Source organism: Moschus berezovskii, chromosome 14, assembly GCF_049115385.1.
Source record: "Moschus berezovskii isolate FMDL1 chromosome 14, NW_MosBer_1.0, whole genome shotgun sequence".
Classification (NCBI taxonomy): domain Eukaryota; kingdom Metazoa; phylum Chordata; class Mammalia; order Artiodactyla; family Moschidae; genus Moschus; species Moschus berezovskii.
In genome coordinates this window covers 50,951,045-50,957,749 of record NC_142473.1, presented here as the reverse complement: position 1 = coordinate 50,957,749, position 6,705 = coordinate 50,951,045, and positions in this window count along the sequence as shown.

The window sequence follows — 6,705 nt, the reverse complement described above, 5'->3', positions numbered from 1 at the left end:
GTGCAAGAAGGCCAGGATGGGTGTGATAATGTAGAAGAATGGCATAAGGTGAGCTGCAAAGGTAGGTGCCAAATCAAGGCAAACCATGTTGTTAGGCTTAGGGTTTGGGACTTTAAGGACAATGGGAAATCATCAAAAGGTTTGGGGCACGGGAGGGACATGTTCGTTCACCTTTGCAATTTGTCTTTGCCATTGTTCAGCCGCTCAGTTGTGTCCAGTTTTCTGCAACCCCGTGGACTGCAGCACACCAGGCTTCCCTGTCCTTCACTGGCTCCTGGAGTTTGCTCAGATTCATGTCCATTGAGTCGGTGATGTTATCTAACCATCTCATCCTTTTGCTGGCTGCTTCTCCTTTTGCCTTCAGTCTTTCCTAGCTTCAGGATCTTTTCCAGTGAGTCGGCTCTTCTCATCAGGTGGCAAAAGTATTGGAGTTTCAGCTTCAGCATCAATCCTCTTTTTTTAAGAGGTAAATTTTTTAAAAGATTGTTTTGATGTGGGCCATTTTTAAAGTCTTTATTAAATTTGTTACAATAGTGCTTCTGTTTTATGCATAATTATATATATGTATATATATATATATATATATATATACTAGCTGTGAGGCGTGTGGGATCTTGGCTTCCCAACCAGGGATCAAACCTGCAGCCCGTGCATTGGAAAGCAAAGATGTAACCACTGGACTGCTAGGGAAGTCCCACCCTTGCATTTTAGAAGATCACTTCTGGCTGCTAAGTAGAGAGTAGATAGGAAGAGAACAAAATTGGCAGGATGAGGACCAGTTAGAAAGAAATTCTAGGAAATGACTCTAGTGGTGGGATTAGGGATGGAGAAGATTGCATAGCTTTAATAAATATTCAGGAGAAAGAACTCAACAATTAGTGATTAATTGATTGGTTAAGGTAGAATGAAGGAAAGGATGACTTCCAGATTTCTGCTTGAGCAAATGAAAAAAAAAAATCCAGGAATAGCACCCATTTACAGACAGCCCACCAGAATACTTGTCTTGCCAATCCCATTAAGCAGGATGGCTGTAATAATCCAGGGATGTCTCTTCAGGTAATCAGAGATGATCATCACAAGTAGATGGTGAAGATGGGGAGAGGCATCTAATTAGTTAAGATGAAAACGTACTGTTAAGTGCAGTTAAGATGTACATACAGACCTCTCCTTTGGGATCTCCACCCTCTCCACCCTCATGCTTGGGGGGTGTACTATCCTTTGTTTACTAATAAAACTTTGAGCTGTAACCAAGCTGTTAATAAAAAAAGAAAAGATGTCCATACAGTGCAGTTTGATCCACACACAGTTTTCCTGAATCCCTGCTCTCCTAGTTCTGCAAAGCCTCCTGATTGGTGGGGCATCAACCTGTACCCTTCATCCATCCTTGCCATGTTGTATCTCATCCCTCTTCTGATGGTTTCCATAACAACCAGTAGCTTATGAGCCATCTCAGATACTCTGTGTGGTTTTAACCAATGTGGGTCCCACTGAGGCAACAAATTTTTCAAAGTGTTACCTTGGACTTACCAGGAAAAACTGATTAGAAGCAAATCCACCCAGAGTCCTTTACCAGGAGTACTGACTTTATGCTGTTTGGTTTAATAGATCAGCCTGGTGAACATCTGTATCAACCAAGTCACCTATAGGGAAGAATAGAGCTTGCAACCCTATTAGCAGCAAAGACACTTTTGGAGCGAAGATGACCTTTTCTACTACTACATGCAAATATTGCTTTGATATTGTAATTTTTCTTGTAGTTGATACAATAAACCCTCTTTCTTCAGACTGGTTGTTATCATTTGGGAAATCCATGAGTAAAATCTTACTACATATTATATGCTGCTGCTAAGTCGCTTCAGTCATGTCCAGCTCTGTGCGACCCCATAGATGGCAACCCGCCAGGCTCCCCCATCCCTGGGATTCTCCAGGCAAGAACACTGGAGTGGATTGCCATTTCCTTCTCCAATGCCTGAAAGTGAAAAGTGAAAGTGAAGTCACCCAGTCATGTCCAACTCTTAGCGATTCCATGGACTGGAGCCTACCAGGCTCCTCCATCCATGGGATCTTCCAGGCAAGAGTACTGGAGTGGGTTGCCATTGCCTTCTCCCATATTATATGCAGTGGATATCAAAAGTCAATTGCTAGGTCTAGCAAGGACTTCCTCAATACCATTCTTCAACAGGACTATTCTAGTACATTCCTAGGAAGACCAAGTAGAGAATGAGAAAAGGATGGAGGATTGAACTCTGGGAATACTAGCATTTGGTGAGCCAGCAGAGGAAAAGAAGGCCCAGAGGAAAGCAGAGAAGAAACAGAGAATAAGAGAAGATTATTCATGGAATAATGTCATGGAAGAAATCCAAAGGAGGAAAGATTTTCAAGGAGGAAGACGTGATCAACAGCATCAAATGCAACAGAGATTTCCAACAGGTCAAGGTCAAAAAATGTATCCTTTGAATTTGGCAATATGGAGGTCATGGATCCCCATATGATCTATATTAGCAGAAAATAGAGGTAGAAGCCACAATGCAATAGTACTTAAGCAAATGAAAATAAAGAAGTAGGATAAGTAAGTACAGATCCCTCTTTAAGAAGGTTGGAAGAAAGAATAGACAGTAGCTAAAAAGTGGTACAAAGTTGAAGATTCTGGTTTTATCTTTTTTTTTTTTTCCTTAAAAATGACAGAGACTTGAATATGGTCTGTGTGCCTGCTTCAGTCGTGTCCAACTCTTTGTGACCCTGTGGACTGTAGCCTGCCAGGCTCCTCTTTCCATGGGATTCTCCAGGAAAGAATGCTGGAATGGGTTACCATGCCCTTTTCCAGAGGATCTTCCCAACCCAGGGATCAGGCCTGCATCTCTTACATTTCCTACATTGGCAGCGTTCTTTACCACCAGCACTGTCTGGGTATAAGCTACAGAAAGATACCAAGTAGAGAAGATAGATTTGAAAGGAAAGAAAATGAAAGATAGATTGAGATCCTGGAGGTGATGAGGGGAGGTGAGATCAAGGGCTCAGATAGAATTGGACACCCGAGGTTTATAGGCTGAAGGGTTGGGGTGAGGATAGAGGGTAGATAGGATAATTAATATGGTGGGAGCCAGGCAAGAGATTAAGGTATTTCACGCCTAGTGATATCAATTTTCTGAAGTCTCCAGCTGAGGAAGGGAAGGAGGATTGGATGTTGAATATGGAAAACCTTATATATATTATCTTGTCATGAATAAGTTGTTGTTGCCTTTGTTGTTACCAGTGCAGCAGCATCTTTTCCTCCTCTGATTGGTAACAGCACATCAGTTTTCTTTGAAGACCCATCTCCTCCCCACTCTTAATCTGTGGGGTTCAGATGGGAATCATTCGAACTCTACAACCCATTTCAGTGCTGGGCTCTTATCCAGGATCAAGTCAAAATGATCAATTCAGAGATAGGCACATGACTAATCTGAGCCAGTTAAACTCAGTTCCAGGAATTTTCCTTCAACTTTTGGGCTAGCGGTGCTGGTAGACTATAAGCCTGGTCTTTATCTTGCCACCAGAAGGGATAAGCCTGCCTGAGAATGAAGCCAATGCAAAAAAAAGCAGAGCTAAAGGATGGAGAGAGACAGATGCTTGATAACATCCATTTAAAACCTTTGTTTACCTTTTCCTGAAGGCACATAAATTGATCAATATTTTTTGTTTGCACCACTTTGAGTCAGGTTTTATAGCTTGCAACCAAGAGTTATGACACATATATGAGGTCAATATTGCCTATTGGTACTCAGCCCTACATCCGTTGTTCTGTAATCTCCCTTGTACCAACAAGGCTGGAGATCTGAAAACCACATTTCTCAGGTCCCTTTGTCCCTTCATTCCAGTTAGTTTGTGCCAATGGGAACCCTCGCTTGAGGAAAGTGGGAGGAAGGAAAGAGTCACTCTGCTTTTGGCAGAGCCTCTGGCAAATTCAGGAGCAGCGGCTCAACCCTAGCAAACATGGAGGCTGTTAGAGTAGCATCAGCAATACAAACTCCAGCTGTATTAGCACCCACTGCAGATTTGTGGGTTCCACCTCCCTGTTGTTCTTTGGGCAAAACCTTTTCTGCCTTTTGCTCCTTTAAGTCAAGACTAGTGGTAGTTTCCTGGTCTCTGGGTAACTCTGTTTTCCTTCTTATGCTTCTTCAGACCTCCTCCACAATTTTGTAACAAATTCCTTGCTATCAAATCCTCCTCTAAGGTTGATGTATGGCAGAAACCAGCACAGCATTGTAAAACAATTATCCTCCAATTAAAAATAAGTAATTTTTTAATGCAAAAAAAAAAGTCCTCCTCCACTTGGAATATCTAGAGTGCTCTCTCTATCCTTATGGAACAGTGATTGATACATATTTTCCTATTTTGCATACACATATACACCACACACAAGGCTCAGAAAGGCTGCGTTTCTCAAATCTACAGAGTTAGTAAGTGGGCCAACTGGAACTGGAGTTCAAACATGTCTGCCTCTAGCTCGCACTCTTTCTCTGCCTTAAAGTTGGCTTTTGTTTTTTTTTTTTTCTTTTCCATAGTTAGATTAAATAGAAGTTAAAGGGAACAGAGAAATAAAGCCATTGTTAAGAAAACTGTTCAGTTGATCAACCTTGATGTTCAATTTCGATGGGGAAAAAGTCAGAGAGCAGTGAGAGAGAGAATGAAGAAGGATAAAGGTAGGAGGTTGTGGTCACAAGGAGGGTGTTGGAATTTAAGGAATTTCTTCACAGGTGGAGCAGGTGTGAATGAGGACTAGGGTCTGAGTTTGGGTGACAGAAGCAGGGTCTTCAGCAAGTGAGGACACGGTCAGGAGGTTAGTAGAAGGGAGCCATAAGGATACTATGGCTCATTTGCTTGATGCCAAAGAAAAGAATTTAACGTGTATAGAAAGAGGAAGAAAATAGCATAGGCGTGTATGGGAGTCTTGCCAATGCTGAGCTGCTTCCCTTCCACTGGGACAGATCCAGGGGAAGGAAAAAGTCCCTGGGACAGAGCCTGATCTCTTCATTGGAGAGAAAGAGAGAAGCATATTAACCACGGAGTCTGTAAAGAATATGGAGAAGCTTATTGACCATGGAGTGTGCGTTTGAGAGGGCACCATGGGAAGTTTGGGAAGAAGTAGCGCAATGATGAGCAGGAAAAAGGGGCCATGGAGTAGTTTGGCGGTGAAATTCTCACTCTATCACCCTCCTATCCTGTCTATCATTAAGTCCTACAGAATGTCTTCTTTTTAATTAAGCAATTTATTTGGCTGCACCAGATGTTAGTTGGACTTAGTTGCATGCGAGCTCTTAGTTGCAGCATGTGGGATCTACCTCCCTGACCAGGGATCGAACTCATCCCCCTGCATTGGGAGTGTGGAGTCTCAGGCAGTGGACCATCAGGGAGATCCCCTAAATGATTTTTAATCTGCCTGCTTCTCTTCCTCTCCATTGTACCAGTGTCTGGGCCTCCATGATTTATACCTGGACCACAGCACTGACCTCCTCAGTGACTTTCTCACATCCACAGCGATCTCCTTTCACCCAGAATCCACTCTGCAACAGAGTCATCTTTCTAAAATGTAAATCTCATCAAGTGTGAGGACTCCTTGGTCTAAAACCCCTCAGTAGGTCTCCATTGCCCCAAAGATAGACAAAATCCAAGCTTCCGAGCCTTACCGGCAAGCCCCCCATGAGCTGAGAAGCCCCTGGCTCCTTCTCCAGCCTCACATCCAAGCGGCCTCTCACTCATCCACTGAACTCAGCCCTGCTGAGAAGTTGTGGTTCCCACTCCTGGCTCTTCTTTGCTTGTGTTGCCTCTTCTGCCTGTAATTCACCAGGCATGGTAGTGCATAGCAGGCAATGAATATATGTATTTGCTAAAAGACTGCATACATTCTACTCATCTTTTAAAATTCAGCTGTAAAGACTTTCCTAACTTGCTCCCCATCCAGGTATTGCTGGCTCTGATTTTATTTTCATATATAGTCTTCCATCTTAATGTCTGTCTCGCTCTATTGCATTTATCTGATGCCTTGTCTGCATTCCCCCCCACAACCTCCCCTGGCCCCAGCTGTTTAGAGTGGCAGACCTTGGGGGCAGGAACTGTCCAACCCATCTTTTTTTCTACTGCCTGACACACTGCCCTGAGCATAGGAGGTGCTAAGAGGGTGGATGGAAGAATCATGAGTTGACCTTTTCTGAAATTTCCTTGGACTTAAGCTTAGAGGCTTCCCTTCAACAGAGCAGATGGGAGAAGAGAAGAAAGAGGAGACGCAGTCCTCCTTTCTCAGTAGAGAGGAGGAAGTCAGCCTCCGGTACCAGAGTTGCTGGATAGCTGTTAAGGGCACCTCTAGGCATCCTGACATGATGCAGTGTCGGCCCCAGATGTGGCACATGGACTGGACGAGACCTAGAACTAAGACTCTGGCCTTGTCTTCACCCCTCAGGCTGAAGGAGAAGAAGCCAACCCCATGAGGAGAACCATCCAGACATCTTCAAGGATGGAAGGGAAAACTCAAGACACTTCTTGGAAGTGGATCCCGCAGCCCTGGTGCCTGGCCCCTACCTCTGTTTCCAGTCCCAGCCAAACTCAAGTCTTGGATGGACCATGATCTAAGGGGCCTGGGTTCATCACCTGCTTCTCTTCCAGGCATTGAGCCTGGGAAAGGAACCTGAGGCATTTCTGAACAACAAGGGCCTGGTGCCTGTTGGGAAC